Source organism: Parasteatoda tepidariorum, chromosome 6 (genome assembly GCF_982258835.1).
Source record: "Parasteatoda tepidariorum strain Cologne lab strain chromosome 6, Ptep-v5.0, whole genome shotgun sequence".
Classification (NCBI taxonomy): Eukaryota; Metazoa; Arthropoda; class Arachnida; order Araneae; family Theridiidae; genus Parasteatoda; species Parasteatoda tepidariorum.
In genome coordinates this window covers 105,725,166-105,748,100 of record NC_141760.1, presented here as the reverse complement: position 1 = coordinate 105,748,100, position 22,935 = coordinate 105,725,166, and the positions used below count along the sequence as shown (strand labels likewise).

General features: G+C 29.3%; 1 protein-coding gene across 4 annotated transcripts in view; it reads right to left on the bottom strand.

The window, feature by feature from the left end:
• Positions 1-22,935, bottom strand: part of LOC107456259 (dual oxidase maturation factor 2) — a 296,093-nt gene that overhangs the window by 164,928 nt on the left and 108,230 nt on the right. Inside the window, exon 1 of one of the 4 annotated variants that reach the window (XM_087166347.1) lies at positions 14,078-14,095. The exons of 2 other annotated variants lie outside the window; for them this stretch is intronic. The gene's annotated coding sequence lies outside the window, so the exon portion shown is untranslated. Of the gene's footprint in view, positions 1-9,315; positions 9,434-14,077; positions 14,096-22,935 lie in introns of those variants that run through there. One more of the 4 variants, XM_087166345.1, reaches the window with a different exon arrangement.

Genomic DNA, 22,935 nt, shown 5'->3' with positions numbered 1-22,935 from the left:
TATCCGGCTTGCAAAGACCACAGTGCTGACGTAAAATATGCTCAGTGGTAGACGAATCATGGGTTAGAGTCCCCGTGTCATCAGGCTATCCGTAGGAGGTTTACGTGGTTTTCCTCTCTATGTAACGCAAATGCAAGTTAGTTCCATCAAAAAGTTCAAATTTCGACCCAATACTTGACCTAGGAATCCCCTTGCTTTCTGGATTGGGTTCAAAATTACAAGGCTACGGGGTTGAACATTAGTAGTCCCAAAAATCGGGTCTGCCGTTCAACGTTGGTTATAAAATAAAAAGATAAATTATTTGATAGTGGTAAACTTTGACAGTTATGAGTTAGTTATAGAATAGAGCAACGATACTGAATGATGCTGAAAACAATTAATATTTATTTCGATGGGCGTGTTTTGATTAGTCTGATAATGTAAAGCCACTAAGAAGAGCAACAAATAATAAATAAATAAAAAATTTGAATTATTCTTAAAAGTTTTAAACGCGTTGGTATATATCTTTCAGTGTTGATAGGGTTGATAAATATTGATTTATTAATTACTATCTTTTTTTTAACCCTATACAAAGAACAGGTATTCAGCTAGTTAAATAATTTTATGTAATTTTTCTTAAGTTATAAAAATAAATTTGTTGGCGCATGCGTAGCAAGTCCCGTCGGTCTCGCCAACTTGGAGCCAAATGGCTTAAGCAATAAAAAAGTTTCGGAAGCTCGCAATTTAAATAATTACTTGTAACATTGTAAATACAAGCAATAAATTCAAAAGGATGCAATGGCTGCTGATCTGTAGTTAAAATATTAAATTATATATTAATTTAAAAAGATTAAATGACAATATTTTTACTTAAACTAAATGGACATTTTTTTCGTCACGAAATATAAAATTGATTTTCTGATAATATCAAGGTAAAAAGAATCACACGTGCTTAAAATCATTATCATATGAAGGATTAAAGTGTGAAAAAAAAACTTTGCATTATTTTTATTGCACCTGGCATGCTCTCACGTGCACTAAGTTTCTTCTTTATCATTATGTATTTGTTTCCACGATTTTTATTTTTTCCTTCTTTATTTAATTTGGGATCGTTTTCAAATTTAATTTGAGATCTCTCTATTTTCTTTATTCATTAACTACTAAATTCCATAAATATATACAAGATCTACCTTCCAGGTAAATTTAGTATTCGGATGCACTGTATGTTGAATTAAAAACTTTACAACTTAAATACTTTTTATTTAATATTAAATTGTTTAACTAAAAATAATTTCATGTGAAAATATTTTTTAAAATTTAAATACTGGTCAAACAATTTTGGAGTACAATTTCGGTCAAATGATGTAATTTCAAATAGCAAATTTTTCATGAAGTCCTGAACAGAATAGGCTGAAAATCTTCTAAAAAATAAAAAATCTTTCATATAATTACTCAAAAATAAAACATTTTTTGAACTGTTTAAATTTTAATTGTTTTACTTATTCAATTGATTTTAGTAATAGTATTGTTAGAATTTATTTATTAATGACTTGCATAGTAAAAAGATTATAGCTTTCGTAATTTTTTATTTCATTTCTAATTTTTATATGAAATCATTTCGAGTTAAATAAGTTTTAAAAATGAGGCAAGGAGATTTTGATTTACGCAATTTGTTGCAAGTATAATGAGCGCAAAACGTAAAAAAACTATTAAATTCCCGATTAAAATATTGGTCTCCTGACAAAAATATTGTGACAAAATCTAACCCCTTCCCTCTTCCTATCTCGATATTGTGAAGTTAAGTTATGAGTCCAAGTGGACGAAAAAACATATATCTTTATTTTTTTTAAAGTACATTTTTGCATTTGAATTAAATTAAATTATCGTATTGACTATTTTATTTCGAATATCTTTGGTGTACCTATCGAACCCTACAGATTGCACCCTAGTAAAACCTAAGTCCTTAGATCAAATATTATTCAGTGTTTAACGTTTTTATTTCGCTCTCTTTATATAATAAACTAATTCATTCTAATTTAATAATTATTTAAGTTTTTTTTGAGAAAACTAAATTTAATTCAATGTTTAAATCCATCTCAATGTTTCACCCTTAAATTTGCGCACCTGACAATTCTGCGGTGAATTTTTTGTCGAATATCTACTATAGTAAAAAATGAGTTTATATTAAGGAAAAATTCACACAAAGGGTAATACAAAATTAATGTTATATTTAAAAGCAAATAATACAAAACAATGCTTTACTTGACTTTTGTTTTAGAATTATATCTTGTATTACTTTCAATGTATTTTTACAATTTTATTTAATAGCGTTGACATGTTAATACCGTTTATTTTGGACACAGATCAAAATGTGTGTTTAACAAAATGTGCACAGCTCAAAACGCGTCTTTAATAAAATGGACACAGCTCAAAAAGCATGTTTAAGAAAATGGACACATTTTATTGTGACTTTAACTTGAATCTTCATCTCGAGCGCAATTTTTAGCAAACTCACTTAGAAATTTAAGTGCACGCTTTGAATTTTAGAGAGAAAAAAAAAACTCGTTTTTTGTCTTATAAATAATGAGAACTATGCACAGAAGTTATCTTAGCCTACTTTTTTTTAACTGCGAACATTTGGAAAAATTTATTAACCTAAATTAATCTTAAGCAGGGTAAAACTAAGTTTTACAGATTGGTTAATTGGGTATACTATAGCCTACGTCACAGGTTGTGTTATTCCTACTAAATTTAACCCATGAACGGCATTTTCTGCGAGCCTAACTTCGAACCACAAATAAACAAACGAAGTGTTTGATCGTTTAAATAGCTGCTCGCCAGATTTTATTGCATTATAAAGAAAAGTAATTGATATTCGATTTTTGATTAATAATTGATTTATGTGGATAGTGGCTGTTATGTGGATAGTGGCATAGAATTTAGCATTGCGTCATGGTAAATGTTATTCCTACTAAGTGGAAGTAGTTGTGTGTTTTTTTATATTATACCCAATTCCGCGAAAATAGAACGTGATCTTTCTATCTAAATCAACATTATAACGTGTTTTAAAGCCTACTGAAAACTAAACCTACTAAAAACCAAGTCCAATATTCTTCTGCTAACAGATTTTAGATTTTGCAAAAGTTTCATGCCTTAACTAGCATTAAACTATAACCTAAATTAACAAATTCATTATTAAATTATTATAAAATGAGAATCTATTATGTATTTCGAACAGACTTAACAAACAATTTAATAAAAAAATGTGATTGCTTTGAAATTTTCTGTCATGAACTGTCCAATTACCGTAGTTTAGTTTAGTTTGAAGTTGTCTAAATGGTTAAGAAATTAGCAGAAAAACTACGATCTCGCGATATAAAGAATCGCGTAAGCGGCAGTTTCACCATTGTTTTGGATACTCAACTCTACGTTACATTTTGTTTTGTAGCTGAAAAACTACTAGACTCTCAAAACTATCGCAAGCTTAAAATTACGAAATTCAGTTTAAAAATGTACAAAAAGTACAACAGAATAAAGAAATTCGATAACAATTGACTTAATATACCCCGCGGTTCACTCTGCTTTTCACAGGGTTCAGGTAAGGGTTCAAAGGGCCCTTATTTTTCCCATATTGGCTCTATATAGAATTTGCCGATTCCCCCAATATTTTACAGCCAATATCAGCTCTATATAGAATTGTCAGATTCACCCGATATTTTGCATCCATTATTTAGCCAATGTGGGTTCTATATTGGTCACTTTAGGCTCTATATAGACCATTCCAGGACCAATATTTAAAAAAAAATCCAGACATCCCAATATTGGTCCCTCTGTGCAAGTTCTTATAGAACCAATTAAATTTTGATACCAACTGAGGCCAAGATAAAATGGTTGCTAGGGATTTTTTCAAAAGTATATTTTTCGAAACTGTTGGAATTTTTTGTGCTTTTTTCGCATTTTTTATCTTTACTTAATTGTTTCAAATATTATCCTTTATTGTAGAAAGTTTTATTTATTTAAATCAATACCTTTATTGTATATGCTTGCGTTTGATTTGATATCAGAAGTTACTAAGAGAGAGACTTGACGTAGCCAAGATGTAATATCTTAATATTTATATTGAAATTATTAAAAATAAAATTTAATTCAAGAGTTCATCTGAGTTGAATACGGCTCTCCATTTTGATTGATATAACGACATAAGGTAATAGATAAAGAGTGTAATTACTCCTCACTTATTTCTTCTAAATGTGTCACATTCTTCTTAATGTGTCACATTCTTCTAAATGTGTCACATTCTTCTTAATGTGTCACATTCTTCTTAATGTGTCACATTCTGAAATTACTTCTCTCTTATTTTGAAGTACATTTGACAGGTGATCATTCATTTCGATACAATTAGCACATTAACAATGTGTTTACAAAACCTTTATGATTATCACCTATCCTATTAACAAGATGATCTTTTTTTTAAAAAAAAAATATAGACTAGTAATGGATGAGATTAAAAAAACTAAGATAAATATTCTATGTCCAACAAACAAAATTCCGTGCACCAGTTCTTTGGTGATTCGGCAAAAGTTTATTTAATTAAATACAGCAATATTTCAAAAAGTACCATTGATTTCAACAAAATTAATAAAAATTTACAATGGTTTATAAAATAATATTTAAAAATCGATATTTAAAAAACAAGTTTTTAAAAACTGTACAGAGAATGCTTTGTTGACAATGCATCAAAATTTCAAAAATGCTTTATATATTATTTATAAAACTAAGCCTGTTCTTTGTAAGGGGTGAAAAAAAGTAAATAATCAATAAATCGGGATTAATCAACACGACGAAATCATGTACAAAACTTCAAAACATATGCTGACATCAATTAATCTAAAATACTTCCAATTATTTTTTATTATCTGTTGCCCGTCTCTATGACTTTATATAATCAGATTAAGAAGTACATGGTTTTAGAATATCATTCCATAAAAATAAAGATTATTTATATTCAGTTTCATTTGGAATTATGCTATTCTTACACTTTCTGATAGTAGAAAATTAACATAATCAACAATTTTCTTCGGTACTTATCGCTTTCGGTAGCTGGTAAAAACCAATTTCCACAGTACTTAGAGTAGATATCTAGGTATTATAACTAGCATATTTTGTACTTATTAAAAAGACCAATTAACATAGCCACTTATAGCACTAGGCACTAACATAGTAGTAGTACTTATAACTACAATTAATTAAGAATCATTGACGTCAATAATATAATAAAGCGACTTTTGTCGTTTTCTATTTTTAGATAAGAAACCTTTCCCCATTAATATAGTTTTTTAAGTCCAAAACTTATTTTGTATTTCAATTTGTAGCGACTTCCAAAATTAATTCAGCAGCATTGGCGTCAATTACAGTATCGCAAATTTTATGGTTTTCAAATACGAATAAATACTTTTCCTGAATAAATTTAGCTTTTTGATACACACCTTTTTATTTCAATTTACACTTTATGCCAAAATTAATAAACTGTAATTCTCAATAATAGTAACAACACTAGTATTCTTCTGATGATTTTCGTTCACGAACTTGTTCACGACTTCGTTCACGAACTCGGATATCCACACATGTGATCTATGACGTCAGCGCTAGCTGTGAGCAAAATGGCGTGTTAAAGTTGAGCTAAGTTTCTCCACATAAGTCAGAATGTTAATTAACATGAAATTAATTAAATACAGTGTCATATCGCACATCGAATTTGTTGAAATATAATTCTTTCTCGCCTACTTTGTTTACATGACTTAAATTTATTATTTGTTTATGTATTTTATTATAACCATGGTATATTTTCGATTTATGTACCTGGCAACTTCGAAGCGTAATTAGTTTGTTTATGTTCTATGCATGCATTTTTTGTGCTAAGTAAGATATATGTAGTAAAAGAATTGAAATATTTGTGAAAGAATCTTTGTGTAAGAATATAGAATGATTCACTTAAGAGAATTGACGCTACAGTCTTGGCTTACTCGAAATATAATGGAAAGAACAGTTGCTAACGTAAACAAATGAAACTTTTTAACGACCCATCAGGATCGAGATACACACACAACATTACTTGCAGGTATCCCGTAATATAGATTTTTATCAAAGATTTATTAAGCACAATGGGATACTAACGAGTCACGTAATGTGAGTATCTCGATCCTCAATGGTTGTTGAAACGTAGATTTTGCTAATATTAGCAACTATTCTTTCCATTCTGTTTCGAGTAAGCCACGCCCGTCAAGTATCAATTCTCTTAGGTGACACGTTTTATATTCTTTCACAAAGATTTCAATAATTCATCTTTCTTAACACAAAGACAGGCATGAAACCATGCAGAACATAAACAATCTAATTATGCATCGCAATGGTCAGGTACACAAACAAAAATATATCACGGTAACAAAAATACATAAACAAATAATAAATCTAATTTTAATAAAGATGAGAAAAAATTATATTTCAACAAATCCCATGTGTAATAGGGAGATGTATTTAAGTAAACTCACATTAATTAAGATTCTAACTTATGTGGAGAAATACAAAACAAATGAAATAAAATAAAAATAAAAATATGACCACCGAAGCCGACGTCTTCAGGGGGTACCGGTCCCGGTAGCCATTAAAAACAAAACCATTTCTATTTGAGGGAGAAGCAAAAGCTTAAAATATCTCCCTCAGTACCCCGATGGTTTTGTATAGAGGTCCAGGAAAAACAAGATACATTCAAAAGAATAAACAAATTACGAAAAGAAAATCAATAAAAATCATCAGAAAATTAAAAACTCACAGTCACAGGTCAAGAATCAACTTCAAAAGCAAGTGGAGGAAAAGAAAACACTAAAAACTGAAAAACAACGCCCCCTATAATAATGCGCAGTAGAAGTTTAAAAATGAAATGAAAAAGGTCAGGAGAAGGAGATACGTGAATAAATTAATAGAATGCTTAACTGGGGCTGCTCAGTTAAGACTAGAATTGCGCCCTGTTAAAAGAAAAAATATAAAAACTTAAAAACCATCAATCATTTTTTGAATTAAAAAATTAACATTACAAAAATTAAAAGGAAAATCATTTTTACTCAAATTATTTAAAAAATTATCCACAGCTTCCCGAAAACTTTCAACATTATTACAAATTTTCTTGATCCTAACAAATTGCGAAAAAACAAGATTTTTGAATATTTTACTACACAAATTAGTTTTAAAGTTGCAGAAAAAAATAACATTAAAATTAAAGGCTTTTCTTTTATCAAACACACCAATTTTAATAAAATTGTTAACAATATCAATTTTAAAATCTAAATATTCAATATTAAAGCAATTTTCATTAGTTTTTTTCAGGACCAAATCACCAGGATAAATAGTATAAATAAAATTATAATCGTCACAATTAAACAAAATCAAATCATCAATGTATCGGAAAGCATTAAATACCTTATGTTCAAGAAATTTAGCCTCGAAAAAGTGCAAAAAAATGTTGGCAAAAGTCCCAGAAAAGGAATTACCTTGTGGAATTCCAATAATTTGTTTATAAAAATCTAAACCATTAAAAAGAACATTCTCAAAAAGATTAAACCTGCATAAATCTAACCAGTTAAACCTATCAATATTTTCATCAAATAAATACTTGTCATAAATACCTTCACAAATCTCAATAATTTTTTCATGTGGTATGCTGGTATATGTGGAGAAACTTAGCTCAACTTTAACACGCCATTTTGTTGATAAAGATTAGATGACGTCATAGGTCACGTGTATGGGTATCGTGATATTCTTTTCTTCGAGTGCCAGTACCTAATTATGAAGATCTTCGTTCCTACTTAATATACAAATACTTATCTACTAATCTAATAAAATGTACGTATACGTACAAAATCAATTGGAATTCAATTCATCTCGTGCTTGCTATATTCTATATGTTTATTAAGAACTAATTTTTACTTTTTTATTTTTTGTGCTGTTTATTATTTAAAACGTATACAAAATACAGTCAGAAAACTTAACAAAATAAAAAGGTAAAAAAATGAATAAATAAAAATTAATATTAAAAATGGGTAATAAATGTTAAAAATTGGTAATATTATGTTTCTACTTTTTGCTCAAATAGTAAATAGTATACATTAAAATGCTTTATTTTTATATTATTTTAGAATTAAAACTCTCATACTTTAATTAGTCACCAATTTTATTTGCCTTTAGTTTTTAATTTTCATTATTTTTTTTAAACATTCTTGTATCAAAATCTGAAATATATTTTATCCAGAAAGAAGTTCAATGAAGTAGATTGAAAATATATTTATGTTCCAAAATTCATATAGTAAATTTAATTGTATTGTTTTATAGATACATATTTTTAAATCTGAAAAAACAGTAAAAATTTTGATCATGAAGTAAAAAGCATTGAAATTTTTAAGGAAAACATAAAATTTAAAAAATAATGTATGATTTTGAACTATTCTAATTATAATGTAAATGTATTTTTTCCTTTTTCAAATGCAATTAATAAAATTATTTTTTAAAGTAATAATTAAATAAATCTTAAAATTTTTAAAGCTTAATTTTTATTCTCCCATTTGAATAAAACTTGTGATCATATTTGTAAACCAACGCAACCTAAAGACTGCATTTTAAAATCAGCCATTCCAAAAAAGATGTGATTGAGTCACATGCCTGATCATCAATTGATTAAAAATATACTGCTTGTGTTTCATTCTTACTACCTAAAAAAGTTTATAGTTTGTGTTTTGTTTTACTATCTAGCAAACGATTTTCATCTTCAAACTAAAGTGAAATAAGAATAAAATATATTGATTAATAAATTATATAGATTCAGTAATTTGCCTGGTTATCAATACGTTTTTTATTATGATTATTCCTTTTCAAAAGTGTTTGTTTCTTTTTTTCTACTTAACAAACGGTTTTGGTTCTCATAATAAAGTGAAATAAAAAAATACTATATGCCGTTCTAGAACTGTATAAAATTATATTCTTAACTCATTCGGTCAGCGGAAAGGATTGAATCATTGATTTGGTTACAAATGTGTTAAAAACACATTTTTCGTTTTTGCAATAAATACTTATTTTCACATCAAAGCAAAAATAAAAAGTTTTTTTTTTATTTTTACTCTGTAGCAAACGATTTTTATTCTCAAAATAAAGTGAAATGAAAATAGAATACGCGACTCGATAGATGAAATCGTCTGCAAAGTATCGCGTGCTAGAGAATCTATTTAAGATAGTCTGTTTGTAAACAAAAGATAATTCACGTGGATGAGGAGAAAGAGAGAAAAAGTTTACCTGGAGAGTGAGATGAAGCTATAGAAGGGCGAAAGTGAGAGAAGAAAATGAATGGCATCGGCGGATCGTCGAACGGCCACTATAAACAGAAAAATCTCGTTTCTGACACACTTCCGCGACCTTCGCACACTTTAGCGAAGGGGGTCAAGATCTTCAAAAAACAGAGATGGAAAGTGAGCATTGTGCTTCACTGATCACAGAGGTCTCCTCCATTGTGTCTTGCGCGTGCCAGACCGATCACCCTCTCTTGCGTTATTTCAGCATCCTACCATTTTGAGATGCGATAATTTGCATTTTAATTTTTGATCACTAGGTTAGTTCCAACTATATCTCCTCACACTTTCTATGATGAAGATTCTGGTTTCGAAATCTCTCTTCCAGATGAAAGCGATTAAAAATCTCTATCGAATGTGTTAATACCTTCATCGAAACTAAAGATTGTTTGAAAATTAAATTTTCCTGTCAAATTCTGTTTAACCTTCATCGGCCCTTTAAAATTTTTTAAAGTTCGAAAAAAAAGCATAATTCTGAATAATCCTGCTACAATTTGTTTGCATTTCGATGTCTTGAAAAAAATGTTTTCAGCTACTGAAATTTCATGGTTTGTTGTAGGTTTGCCTGAACTCGCTTTTTTTATAGTTTAAATGAACTATGTAGGAGACAGAGAATTTGCCATGAAAGGATTTTCCCGCGATATAGTGTCTTTTGTAAACGTTTAAAGCTATTCTTCATAGACACTGTAATCACATAAAATTACACTTTTTAGCATAACATATGCGATTTCACAATTGTTGTGAGCTGGTAAGAGTTTATAATGATTGCCTGATAGTATGGCCAGCGCCCTCTATCTTTTTTAATCGACGTAGAATATCTTTATTGGACGACGTAATGAAGAAAACCCACAGTTCTGAGAAAAAGAAAAGTGCTTGTGATCTTTATTTTTATGAATATTTCAGAATTTACTCGAAAGCTGCATTATCTAGATTCATAAAAATTAGCAAATTTTGAGACTTGTGATTCGATTTCAATATTTTCCATGTAGAGGATAAACACTCTCCGAATAGGCAATTTTTGAAAAAGTTTAATATTTTTTAAATATATTTAAACTGTTTATCCATTTCAAAACATCAATTTATGAATTAGAGTTTTTTTCAAACATCTGTCATTAACGATTTTTTTGCAATTAAAATGCAACGATTGCACTTCTTTCGAAACATTAACATCATATAATTCATGGTAATTTCCTACTATATACCTCACAGACTATGCCAAAATTCATCTATCAAAAGGTACCCCAAGAAGTGGAATTTGAGTGCTTGTGGTGAGAGCTGTATTAAGTTCACCGAGTTTTGAGCGTTTATCGTGAGAGCTGTATTAAGTTCACAGTTGTGGGTGAGGTTACTCTGGCGTTGCTAATAGCAGTCGAGTGTGTGCAGGGTCCCGTTGTGTGTAAATGAGAGTGAAAAGCAACAGCGCGAGGAAGACAATTACGCGGTCACAAATAGCAAGTCAACTGCACAACAATGTGAGCCATCATCGGCCGTCGGTGGACTATCATAGACAATCAATATGGATGTAACTTTCGACAGAATTTCGACTATTTTCGAACAAGATACCTCACTTAGATCACAAGATAGAGATCTCATATCCAGCTCTGTTCTTGAAGAAATTATAAGTTTTAATCATTAACTGACTGCTACAAATAAAATTTATATCGCAATTTTATCGTCAAATAGAGTTCATTTATTGTTAGTTAAAATTTCAACCACTTACCGACTAGCTAGAGTGCTCAAATTACTGGAATTATATTTGCACTAAAATATAAAATCCCAAGACAAATATTTTGAATTTTTTATTTCATTCACATTCAAAAATTTATCAGTAAGTGATATTGTGAAGTAAAGAAATTCCATTCATTAATACCAAATCAGGGGAGCCATTCCCTCTGCAGAAGATCAAAATTGCGATGACATATCTTTGGATAATAGCCCATTGTTCAGCTCTAAGGAAGACTTAAATAAAGTAAATACCTACCATTCATGAAAAACTGTTTTTCTTAGATGTTAAATTATTGCAAATAAGTGCAAATTTTATAAATTATTGTTTGAAAGATTTTACCTTTAACACAGAAAAAGACACCGTTGTTTTATACTGCATTTCATAACCATAGATTATTAAAATGCTATATATAATATTGTTCACTTATTTTGACCTAAATTAATACAAAAATAAGGAAAAATTTAAGAAAAATATGTTTAATAAAAATTCTGCGTAACAAGTTTAACTACCATCATCACCACGTCATTCGAAAGTAATGCGACCAATATTTTTTTTTTTGTAGACCTTACAAAAAATAAAATCATTTTCCTTTTTATCAGCTTCCTTTTCCCAGTCCAAGTTTTAAATAATTTTATTTCTAATTTATTATTAAAATAATATTACAACAAAAAAATATTATATGAATTTTCATAAAAATCAATGTATTTATTTAAGAAAAATAATCGTATTTTCTTACGTTATTTAATTTTTTATACGATTTGAAAAATAGTCTCTCGTAGAACCAACAGAAACCATTAATGCTTCACTTAAACTTTTTCATTTAAAGCACAATCACATTCCTCCAAAACAATGGCTAGTTTGACTCATTTCAAGAAATGAGATGATTCACCTTGAGGAAAACTATTTTGACATGCCCACTAAAACTCCATTTAAAGCATTAACTAAATTTAATGTTCCTAATTCTTTATCGCCCAGCAGAAAACAATGAATCCCGAACAAGGTGAAAAAAGAGAAAATAGAATATGGCATCGTGCAGAGAGAAAATTTATTCATAACAAATTTGCATGTTGAGTATACTATTACTTACGGTCAGGTAGTAGGTAATGTGAGATGATATAACAGTTACGATTGTTACATGTTATTACGGGTGAAGAAAGAATTTCTCTCATTATCAAAGAGTGCATATTCACGTAAAGGGGTAAAGGTTAATTGAAGAACTCTTTCCGTGTCAGGTCATAGTAGATGAAACTTTCCCCGCCAGAGGTCACCTTTTTAATTTTGGTCGAAATTCACTTCACTATTACTCACCGGAGTTTCCAATCGTTTATAGCTCGGTATTTTCCTTCTTATTTTTTCTGTGATTATGCAAATCTATATATTCTCATTTTCAAAAATTTCTTCTACATTGCAAAATTAAACAATTCCTAACTACAAGATCACAGACCGGAAACTATTGGAAGAGTTGAAGGTTTAAGAAAGCGTTTAAATAATGATTCTTCTAAAAACAATTCCATGGCCTAAATTATTAAAAGAAGTAACGCAAGAAGTATAATCGGCAACTAAATTTCCACCAACTTATTTAATGTTTGGCACCATCCCATTTAATTGCCCTTTATCAAAAGAAATTTATTCACCAATAGAAGAAGCTAGAAAAATTGCTGTTGAAAAAACAAAACAATATCAAGAAAAAAATAAAATTTATTACGATGCAAAATCAACTCATATCGAATTTTCTCCTAAAACTATTGTAATGTATGAAGATTTTAAATGCCCCAATATTTAGGGGACTTATACAAACTTTTTCTGGTCCATACATAATTCTTGAAAAAACTTCTGATGTTAATTACAAAATAAATAAAAATAAAATTCACAATGAAGGAAATACTGAAATAGTTCATGTATCTAAATTTACGAAGGTACCACCCACGTGACAAACTAAAATTTTCTCATGAGTAAAAAACAAATCTACTAATTTAAATACAGTCAAACCTTGATATCTCGAACTTGAAGGGAGAGGAGAAAAAATTCAAGATATCGAAAATTCGAACTATCGAAAATCGCATGTTATCGATTGTAGAATAAAGAAAAATTTTCTTTAATTACCTTATTTACTATTCCATATTTATTCTAAAAACACTTTTTACGCTTTCATTTAAAAAAAGATTCAATTGTTGTTTGCTTTAGAGATGTATGAAGAAGTTTGTCTATAACACTTTCTAAGTGGACTATAGCTTTTAAATGTCTCCTCTGACATATTCGGCTACCACTCAATAAATCTCCTTACAGTGTCCACTGCAGAAAGTGCTTGTTTGTTAGTAACATTGAGCGGTAAATCTTCGATTTCCTCATCCTCTTCTTCTGATAGTTCACAAGAAGTTTTCGTTTGAGCGATGATATCATTGTCATACCACTGACCACACACAGTTACTGCATCATCTACGCTTATAAAGTCATGAAATTCAATGTCATCAAGCTTCATGAGTCCGGTCAATTTGATCCAATCATTTTCGGTGCAGTTTTCAGCAGAATTAACGATATTGATTGTTTGACTACTTTCGTGATCTTTAATGAATCCAGACTTCTTGAAGCCATTCATTATCGTAGAGGAAGACACATCATTCCATGACTTGTCAGCCATTCTTAAATTATTTTTTTTTTTGAATATTTTTTTTAATTTTAGAAAAAAAAATCTACTCTATTTATGGAGAAAAAATTCAAGTTATCGAGGGATTAGAAAAAAAATTCGTGAAATCAAGTTTTTTTTAACATTAAGTGCATAGGAAATTTGAATTGAATTTTTTTTCTTCGAGATATCGAAAAATTCGTGAAATCGAGGTTCGAGTTAGCGAGGTTCGACTGTATTAATATGGTGTAATAATAGAATTAATTTGAAATTTAATTTTTAATGTATATTCTATATTAAATTTAATGGTTTTTCGTTGTTAAATATAAAATCAAATTCATAAAAAATATCATATATTACCTTCTAAAACATGGTTCGAAAGAACATGATTTTTCTAAAAGATCCCACCCTTATGATTCTTTTCGAATTCAGCGTATTCCCTTATCTGTCAAAAAGATATAGGGCGATGTTTGTTCATTTTCTTTCTGTTTATGGTCAACACTACAAACAGATAAAATTTTAATAATGCAGAGTGTAAATTTGAAACTAGGATCTTCCAGCACAGCATTGCTGAGATTCGGGACTGTTTCCTCCTTCTGAGGAATTCAGCCTTTTATCCAGCAAAAATCTCCCAAGATACTGACGTCTTAAGCTTCTGGATAACAACTTCTGTGTCATTCTTTTTTCAAAGAAAGTAAACAATGCTGAAATCTAACTTCAGATTGAATGTTTTCCAATTACAAAAGAATGTCAACTTCTATTTTCATATTTTTATATCTTTTTGAATATTTGCAATTTTTAATTGCATGTGGAAAATTTACAATTTTGAATTTAAAAAATTTAAAGTTTTAGAATGGTAATTATTGGTGAAAAACTGTCAGCAAGAAATATAAACAAATGACTTTGAACTAAAAAAAACTATTAGAATTTCTTTTAAAAAGTTCATTTAATTGTAAATTAGGTCTACAAACATTTATTTATTCAGCAAATTGCGTGTTAAATTAGTAACATTGTGTTAAATTTTTATCATGTTTACAAAAGTGTTTTTTTTAATAATTCATATTGCCTTCATATATTGATTGCATTTTAATATTAAAAATTTTTGCCTTTTCATGAAATTCTGATTCTAAAATAGGGAAAGTATTGTAAGGGGCCGTTCAAAAAGTACTTACACAAAAATGGAGAAATTTTAACCCCCTTCGTACATTACCGTACATAAGGTCTTACTCCCCCCCCCCTTAGAGTACGTACATTTTATTAGCCCTTTTTCATAAAAATTTAAATAATTATGTTCTAAATAAAATTAAATATTTATTTAAAATAATTTATTCATTAAAATTATTTAAACAATAACACCCAACGGGAAATACCTCCAATCGGGGAAAGTTTGGTGTTTGCAATTTTTTATTTTGCGAGATAACTTTTTTTGAGAACAACTCATTCTAACAAGTGGTTGCCGTGGGGAAAAAAAAATACAAGAACAAACATATGTAGGAAAAAGTCAAATTTAAATTTGGTGTATGCCTATAATGTATGTACTTTGTATAATACCTCCCCCCCTGTACAAAACAGTACAAAATAGCAAATCCCCCCCCATCGGGATGTACGTACTTTTTGAACGGTCCCTAAGTAAACTTTTTGTGAAACTAAAATTTTTAGATTGTTGGTAAAATTTCCGGTGATGTTACATAAAATGTTTCAACGAATCTTTTTATGTTATTTCTTTATCTAATTTCTCCTTTTTAATTTATTATTCAACATTACGCGATTTAACAATACTCGCTTCCTCTATTCTTATTCTATTTTTGGATTCAATATCCATAAATTAACGTTTCGGATTTTTTCCTCAAACTGAGCCGTAAGAATCATATCATTCCCTCGACCTATTTAATGAACCAATTGTAATTATTAATGTCTCCCTTTTCCCCGGAGACGAAAAATATTATAGGGACAAACTTTTGTTACTGGTAGTAACAAACAACTTGGTAGTAATGTTTACTAGCTTATAGCTCTATTTAATCGAAAATGTAGTTACTGTGGTTATAGGTTTAATGGCTCTCAGAAAGAGATAAGCACCATAGAAAATTGCTTTCGTGTGGTAAATTTTGACTATCATGAGTTGAGCACGTGCAATAGCATCATACCGAATAATACTAAGTTCAGTTCTTTATTTTTCATAGGAGCAATATTTAAGTGCATGTTTTGACTTAATCTAATAACGTAAAGTTACCAAACAGTCCAATAAATAGTAAGTAAATCAAAAAAAACTTTATTAGTTAGTATATACATTTTTGTTTTATGCATGATTTCGTAGAGTTGATTTATACTGATGAATTGATAATTTACTTCTTTTTTACCCAGTATAAAAAACGGATCTTCAGCTATTAAAGTAAAAAAAAAAAAAAAATTAAAGCATTTTGAAGGAAAAGTAAGCTATTTGACCCTCAGATTAATCTTCCCGTATGTTTTTTGACCATTTAGTCACAAAATCAAAATTACTTCCAGCATATATTTCGAAATAATCAGTTCTATCATCTCAATAATTACTACATACTTACAAATAAATAATTGATGAATGCAACAAAGTCATAAAAATGTAAATGACCCTGCAAGTAATGAATTGAATATTTTAATCACATAATATATGCCACAGACACAGGTTAAAATGATAACTTCCGTTCCAGTCTCGAAAGTAACGAAGAAAAAGTAAATAAGTAAAAGAATGGATGGGACTTCCCCATATAAGATGCTTGGAAGTGAGTAAATGACATTTTATTATTTACTTTATCCATCCACAAGTTGTCCGTGAAAGTTGAATGAATAAGTTCAGTCGTTATCCTTCGAGATTTATGAAGGCGGATTATTTTAAGCTGATTGCAATTTGACATTCAGGTATTTTGCGGATTCTTCCGACCTCACGAGATATAAGGCGTGTCGTCTTAAAAATAATTCCTTGATTAGTAATGATTTCATTTGTGGAAGTTTTGACTGCAGATGAATTAAATCAGCTGTTCCGCGGAACACAAGGGAAAGTGTCCAGAGAGTTCCTTTTATTTTTAAACCAGTTGTGAGTTTTGATTCTAAAGGGTGTCCCAAAATTAATGCAAGGTTTGAATTAAATAGAAAACACAGTTTTTAGTTTTTAGATTGTAAGTTTTTCATTGAATCTTAAAGTACATAGGATAGGGTTATATATGGAATAACGCATCGGGCACATGCGCAGTCTTTTGTCGCAATTTTTCATGACTTTTCTGCATATTTGTGGTTGAATTTCGCTGATGCAGCGTTTAATTTCCTGTTGCAATGCACGGGTGGTTGTGGGCTTGTTGACATAGACCTTTGACTTCAACTAACCCCATAAGAAGAAATCTAATGCTGTTAAATTACAAGATCTAGAGGGCCAATTCTGATCACCGAAAGGAGAGAGTACACGACCAGGAAATGTCTCATGCAGTAATTGAATTGTTTTACTGGCTGTATGTCATGTGGCACCGTCTTGATCGCTCCATTTCTACTAACCCTAAACTCTCAGCTGTCAATTGTTCTTTTTTCAGGGTTGCCAACAATTTACTGCAAAAATGGAGGCAAATTCAAATCTTGCGTTAATTTTTAAACATCCTTTGTTCAAATCCAACCAATAACCAATTGAATATATCAGTTATATTTTTATGAAAAAGTGAAATTTTGGTAAAAAAAAAAAAAAAAAAAAAAGAAGTAGTAAAATTATTTAATTAATTGAATACATTTTAGAAAGCAAATAATATAAAAAGTCGCGTTAGTATTTTCCATTGAATTTTTCAAATTAAAACAAAATAAGTAAATTCCAGCGACCTCAACTGGTTTACGCAAAACCTAATGTTAAGTCTCTTACTTACATAACGAATAAAATTTACATTCTAAATTTCGTTCAGTTATCCATCTTTGGTTATTATGTTCAGTATTGTTAATAAACTTCGGGGGTTTCATAAAAAAATGACGATTATTTAGCGTTCCTTATTCGAATAAAAAAATAAAAAAAAGCCGCTGGATTATTACTACTGTTTTGCTTAATTCGTTTTCGTGTTTCCAAGAGGAGGATCTTGCAAACGGATTATCGACCGCATTCTGATTAGCTTGAGTACTCAAATTATAACCGAAACTGGATTTGAAATGAAATTGAATTTTTAACCAAACATGATAAAAAGTTGGTACCTATCTTTAAGCTATATACCAGACAAAAATCCTATTGTCTAAAGCAGTGGTTACCAAATGGCGGCTCGCGAAGCCTTTTTTTGTGGCCCGCGAACTAAAATATATTAGTTGTCATTTTTTGCGGACAATTTTCGTAAAAAAAAACTCTATATGGGTTTAAAATATTTTTCTTTCGTTAAAAAAAAACCTAATTTCTCCGTTTCTGTGAAATATCCAAGAAAATATTTATTCAAATACAAAAATAATCGTGTATGTTTCGTAATAATATACTTCTAATTTTAATTTGTAATTCAATACGTTTGTTTTATACAACTTGATAAAAATCTGACAGTAATATTTAATGTTCCTTCAAACATAAAAGAGTCCTATAAAAAAATTTTTGATAAAGATGCGGTCCGCAATTTGACTGGTGTTTTTAATTGCGGCCCCCGGTATGATGTAAGTTGGAAACCCCTGGTCTAAATGGTAGCTATGACGCAACAGTTGAATTCAGTGACATTCGGAGCTACAAAAAGGGAAAAATGAAACTTGTGACAGGGAGAACTATTAGACTTTTCCCCCCGAGAGGGAAATTAATTATTAATTTTTGTTTTATTAAATTTGTTGTGATACTATAAAAGGTATTTTCGATTATTCGTTTTAAGCTTTAACGCATCAAAATCCTTAATTCTAAGGCGAATTTAATTTCGGCAATTATAAAAGAAAGTTACAGTTTAAGCACATGCTGCGTAAATTCATTTCCATGCAACGAGTTCCTATATGTTTAGGTGAATTAAATGTAATAAAAAAATATATATAATAAAAATAAACATAATAATCTCTATATTTGTATAAATAAAATGTAAGTAAATTTAATTATATTTACTTTACACAAATATAGAGGAATTTATTGTTACAAAAATGCCAATTATGTGACGGTGAAGTTTGACGATTTATTTTTTGCCAAGTTTCATGTGCTACCAATATAAAAATAATTACCACCATGATTAAAGCATTCTAGCTTTTACATGTTCAACTATTATATTTGTAGGCGTTCTTTATAGTCTATGTTGACTTGATTTAAATCATATAAGGCTTCAAACCAATGAAATATAAAGTATTAATAACGCTGGCTTCACTAGTGGGATTTTGTATGTGGCTTGATATTTGGAAAGAAAATGTATGGAATGATCTGACAAGCAGCAAAAAAAGTAAAAGATTTTCTAGTTATCAGCGCCATCTATTAACGAAGTTTGAAACTAATTAAAAAATTTAATTTAAAAAATATCTTGTTTCCTAGTAAAATGTACATTTTTATCTCATTCAGCTTTTTTTTTATTGAGTTATTTTTTTTTAAATTTTCAATCATTTTTAGAAACTTTGACATTTAACTTTTATTGAAAATTAAAAATTAAATTTACAGAGAAACATTTTTTATAATAAAGGTAATAATTTTGATAATTTAATTTATGAAAATAAATATGAAATTATGCCAATAAAATAAATTCTAGTTTCCTTTCTGTAAAACTTATGACTAATGATACAATAAGTAAATTTGATTTAAATAGTATCAAAAATGCTACAAAATATTAATGTAGAACTTTTACATTACATTTAACTATAGGTTGTCATAGATTAAAATAGGTTTCCATAAAGCAAATTTTCCTAAGAGATCAATTAAATAGAAATGTTTAAATGATCGAAATGTTTAAATAATTGAAAACGAAAATTTTATTAAATCGTCTAAGAAATATGAAACACTTTAAAAAATGTTTCATATTTCGTAAACGATAATTTTTTTTTAAAATTGTAAATCATTGTAAAATCTGAAAGCTCTGAAAAATGTTTTATAAATCGAAGTCTGAAAAAAGTCTTGTAGCTCATTGAAATCCGTTGGTTTGAATAAGTGAATCGCTAAATCCGACAGAGCAATTTCTCAATTTTAAGAACTTTTCAGGAATCTCTTTACTCAGCTCAAATCGAAACAGTTAAATTTCTTTTCTTTCCATTTTTTTTTTTCGTTTCTCAAAAACCTTTCACAAGCGTCTCATCTACTCAATGTGTTTTCATTCCGATAGAACATTTTATGGCTGCATCAGATTTCTTGTAATGACAATTTAATAACCCGTTATGCAATTCCCAATAAATAACACTCTCTATTAAGTCAGAAAATGGGCGACCTTCCCTCTGGCTGCAGATTAAAGGCTTATGTCATTTCAATCCCCCCCCCCTTTACCCTAAAGTGAAAACAAAGTTCATTCTTCAATTTTTTTGTTTCTTGTTGCCACACTGCATAACTAAACTTGAGCTATGAAAAAGGATAACTGGCTTTTAAACTTTTTTTTTGTTTATCAGTGGGTTATTCCAGGTTGTCAATCGATTATTAAATCAATGCCATTTTGTATAACCCACGGGCAGTATTATTAATCTACTGCCTCAGAGGCATCGTTTAATAGCAGGGTGTTTTCAGGCATGTTTATTTGTGTTATCCGCATTATAAAATACCTGTTTCTATAACGGCATTTTAGTTCAGATTTGGGCAATAATTAGCAAGCATAATTATCAGTGATATTTATTCTAAAATCACAATTCACTTCACTAAACTTCGCTAATACTTATTTCATCTGAAATCAAAAATGGTGTTGTTGTTTTTTTGGTTTTATACAGGGTGTTCCGTAACGACTGCCTTCGATATATAATTTTGGAATTCTTTTCATAAGTGAATTGATAAAAAAGTGTACACGTTAGGGGTTGCTGATAAACGAAGAAAAGACAAGAATATTATCGGTATCTGTCGAATCACTTGTGAGAAAAATATCAAAACCAGTTTTATTACCTAATGAAACTTGGAGATATTGATTCTCTAAGAATTGCATTTTAACTCCTCTTTGTTTTCTCCAGATATCAAACAGATTTTGATGTTTTCAATCATGAGAAGTGATTCGTTAGATTTTGACATCGTTTCATTTTTTGTTTAACTTTTTTTTTATTTAACATTAGAACAGCCGGATTTTGGGATTACTAAAAACCAACATTAGGGGGCCTATTTGACCCTCATAGGAAACTGTTGTCATTCCAAAGTAATTAATTTTAAACTAATGAATAATGTTAAAACTTTCAATATTGAAGGGTCAGATTTTTCGAACTTTTATCATTGTAATTACTACAAAACAATGTAGTATAATATTGAATAACATATTATTTTTTCGCAGCTACATAAATCATGTGAAAATAAACAAAAGATAAGATTGCAAATGATACATATTAGCACCAAACATGTTTTAAACTAGGAAGTTTCATCATTATTTAGACATTAACGGATAGTTACAGTATATCCGCGTAACGTCAAAGTGACAACAAATCATCCATTAATTGGTTCCCAACACATCTCATAGCAAAGATTCGGTAAGATCGGATCATCAGAAATTTTATTCTATCCCTTGCAATACTAAAAAGCATGTCTCTTTTATTTTAGAGGCTGAATTCGATGAATTAGGGACAATCTGACGTGACAAATTCGCAGTTCTTCAAAAAGTACAAGAATGAATTCGCATGGAGTGTAATTGAAGTGATAAATGATTTTTTTTTTTGAAAACTATCCGAGCAATGAAAACAGTAATCTCACAAACTTTGCAAAAAAAACATGCGAGCCATCTGAGAGTTTCACATCTTGTAGAATAATTCCTTAGCACCATAGTCTGCTAAATCTACGTCACATTTCGCAGAGTGTTCGGTGTGCTGCCATCCGTTAGCACATTCGTATGCATACATTCAGAGTTGCAGTATTCATTTTCTTGTGCACCTACATAGTATTTTTTTTGTTTCCATCTTGTAGTGCAAAAGATGAAATGTCATGAAAAAAAGGACTCTAAAATAGGAGGAAATTTTCTCTTATGCAGACATACTACCCCAATAACGTGGGTTTTTCCTTTCATGAAAAAAATCCATCTACAAGTTTCACAAAGGGACATTACTGCGAGTACAACATTCCTATCTAAATAATGATTGAGGCCCAAATGTAACAGATTATAAAGGATTATAAAAAATTCACTGGCTTTAAAAAATACGAAGATTAAAATAAATGTTGACATGTTTCGAGAGCTAAAAAATAAGCTCTCATTCTCAAGACTTGTACATGTGACGTATATGTACACGTGGCGCTTGCATTTGACGTCAATTTTTGAGTGCTCAAAACAAGTTGACCCTTATCGTTATCTTCATAATTTTTGTAGTCAATGAAGTTTATACCTTTTCGTCTTAGTTCCTTGGGATTATTCATTAAGAAACACCGTAGATTAAATTACTTTACGCGACATTAAAATAAGTTTTACGTAAGATAATGGCATAGTTTCTTAGATTGAAAAAATAATAATTAGTCACAATTTTCTAAAAGAATCAATGCAGTACATTTTTCTTACTGCTAGCTATTAAAACGTATTTTTAGGATGTCAAAAAAATTCCGTTTACTATTGAAATCTCAAAAGTCGAATGAGAAAATGAAATGTCCCCTAGTACCAGGAATCAAAGCTACAAAGACAGTTATTTCAAACAAGTTAATATTTTCGTCCTACTTAAATTGTTTGAAAGCGTATTTTTTATTTATCGATTCCAAAATTTATTCTAGATATATTTTAGGGTATATTTTAGGCGTATTTCGTTGAAGTTTATTTGTACACTCTTATTTGCTTAAAATAATTAAATAATTCGCTTAAAATAAATTATTCAAGCTATATGATTTAATTCAACCATAGTATAATAGTAAACAAGGATTCCAACGCATATCTTTATCCTTGATACCGCTATCAACAAATTAACTGAATAAGATTAAATGAATAATAATAGTTTGTTTCTAGTTTTAGCTTTCAAGCAATAAGCAATCTCTTTCAAACATATTTCAATTCTGGAAATAACAAATTAATTAAGAAGGTTCCTTGGAGCACTATCATTCTTATCCTCTTATAATCAAACATAGGAGAAATTTGTATTCATACTTTTTTTTAAAAATATGTTAACCCTCTCGCTGCTTATTATTTTTTTTATCTAATTAG